The sequence below is a fragment of the Photinus pyralis genome, unplaced genomic scaffold (genome assembly GCF_008802855.1).
Source record: "Photinus pyralis isolate 1611_PpyrPB1 unplaced genomic scaffold, Ppyr1.3 Ppyr1.4_LG1, whole genome shotgun sequence".
In the NCBI taxonomy this organism is placed as follows: domain Eukaryota; kingdom Metazoa; phylum Arthropoda; class Insecta; order Coleoptera; family Lampyridae; genus Photinus; species Photinus pyralis.
The window spans coordinates 47,176,921-47,179,436 of NW_022170249.1; the positions used below are offsets into that span (position 1 = coordinate 47,176,921).

General features: G+C 36.7%; 1 pseudogene; it reads right to left on the reverse strand.

The window, feature by feature from the left end:
- Positions 1 to 298: 298 nt before the first annotated feature.
- Positions 299 to 2,289, reverse strand: LOC116160140 (annotated as a pseudogene).
- Positions 2,290 to 2,516: the final 227 nt, after the last annotated feature.

Consider the following 2,516-nt stretch of genomic DNA (forward strand, 5'->3'; position numbering starts at 1 on the left):
ATCGCCGGCGCATTCTTCCCCTCCCACGCGCAGTTCGTTCTTTTTCTTTTTTCAGTAAGTGCTAAGGTTTGCACTGATTAGTTCTCGCTACACGTAATAAGTAATTTTAAATCGCCAATATTGAATTGAAGAAGGCAGAAAGTGATGAAATGGCAGGTTGCGCAGCAAGCCCTGCAGAAGGAAGCCATTCTTGTCGGCATACAAATCAAGAAACAAACGCTGGCCAATTTAAAATCAGAGTAACATTTAGTTGTACTTTATTATACATTACACTTTTACCACGTAGTTAATAGTAACGTTACAAATTTGCGAAGTAGTTATTAATTAAATCGTTTCTTATATCAAGAATTTCATCATTTTCCACTGGACCATGTTGGTCTTGCCCATTTTCAATTAACTCTTCTAATTCTTGAAGTTTCATGTCTTCAGGAAACTCTGGGATATTATCGCCATCCATTCTACGTGCAATATTTTGTAAAACTGCTGTTGCCACTATAACAGTTAGTACAGTTTGTAATTTTAATCGTAAGCCATACGCTAACACTGGAAACCGACGTTTCCAATTACCAAATAAACGCTCCACTACATTACGCGTCCTAATATGCGATTCATTGTAATATTGTTCTGTTCTAGTTCTTGTATTTTCTAACGGAGTTAAAAAATACCTCCTCAAAAGGTGGCCACTATCGCCTGTAAACGAGTATGTAATTTATATAAGAAATTGAAAACCTAAAATCCTCACCTAACAGTAAACAATTTGGAAAATTTCCATTTTCCATTATCGCTCTGATCCTATTATTAAAAATAGTAGAATCGTGAGCTGAACCAGGCCAACTCGCCACAATATCCATAATTTCTAAATTGGCATTGGCTATCGCTTGCACGTTGATGGAAAAGTATCCCTTCCTGTTTCTAAATACCTCCGCGTCATCGCCTCCTGGGGATTGTATTCTAATATGCGTGCAATCAATGGCACCTAAAACCCTTGGAAATGCTGCTATAGCATGAAGATTGCAGATTGCACATCTAATCTTTCCGCTGCAGTTTGAGGCCTCTTGATGAATTCTGGTCTTAACCGTGCAATTGCTTCAGATACCAAAGCAACAATTCTTGAAGAAGTGGAAGTGTGAAATCCACAAAAATCTGCAATTGACATCAAATGTCCTGCTGAAGCATAAAATCGAAGAGTTGCCAGAAGCTGATTCATTGGGGAGATAGAGTTGTTTCTATGCCGAAAAATCTCTAATGTAGCTCTGTATTTTACGTTTATTTTACACTTACATGTTATTTGGAAATTCAATTCGCTCTTCTATTAAAGCTAGCACATGAAGACATGTTTGTTTGGTAAGTCGAAAACGTTGAAAAAATGAGAATTCGTCCATGTCATGAAAATGTTATGACCGGGTGTAAATTAATTTAGGTAACCCGAAGTCAATTATTTCTAAAATATCCATGTCGTTTTCAAAAATGTCTTCCACAAGATCCATTTTCAAACTTCAACGCAAAAGAAAAATAAAAATCTGTTATTGAAACAAGAAATAAACAAACAAACCGAAGTACGTTACACGCATGCGTCAGTCAGATCGCATATTAAAGAACTACTTAAGTACAGGGAAACGATGACTTAAAGTTAAGTACATCTTTAACCTTTAAGAATAGCTTAAATTCGCGGTGCAACAGAATTTGTACATTTTAAGTATGCTTAATATTTAAGTGGTTCTTAACTACACGGTGCAAGCGGGCATCACTCACTGACTGAAGAAGATCTTGTCTAATCTTCTTGCGCCGGCGATAAGATTGCCGCTTGCCTACTGATGCCTTGCTCCACATCATTATCTGACTGCTTGTTCAATTTCTTCTGTTGTTGCACAGATTTTTAGGCGATCGCTTCAACCAGTTTTTTATGTGGTTTTCGATTTCCTTGTTTGTTGCAGAAGGAATGGCGTATTTAACAGGAGCTACAATACAGTAAATTAGTATTGCAACAGTCTTTACAATTTTATCACTTACCTACCAAGAATAGTACTTTTCAATTTATAGTTACTAAATGCTCTTTTTTTGTTTCTTGTTCCCAGGTAACTGAATTCTTGAGCAACTTTATACGACAAGCAGAACCGTAACGCAACGTTCGTACAAAAGGTTAGGCTTGTTCGGTCCAAACTAGCCAAATATCTAGTCTGGTCTAACTAGTCACTAGCGCTTACCAATTTTTCTTGGGCGCTTTTATCTTCCAGTAAATTTTCTAAAACTTCCAAATCTTCAAAAGTCTCAATGGACAACTGTACTGGAAAGTCAATGGAAATTTGGCTTTGCTGTTTCAGAGTGCCATTTAAAAAAAAGTCAGTATTTGATTGTTTTGCTCCATAATTGTAGAAAGAGCTTTCAAGTATTTCGAATGTATCTGTAGAGGAGTGGACTGTATTACTTGGTAAGTCATCAAAAAAAAACACGCATAAAGACAACCTTATTAAAACAAAAATTGCCTACCTTGCTGTCGCGCAGTAAGTGGATGATGG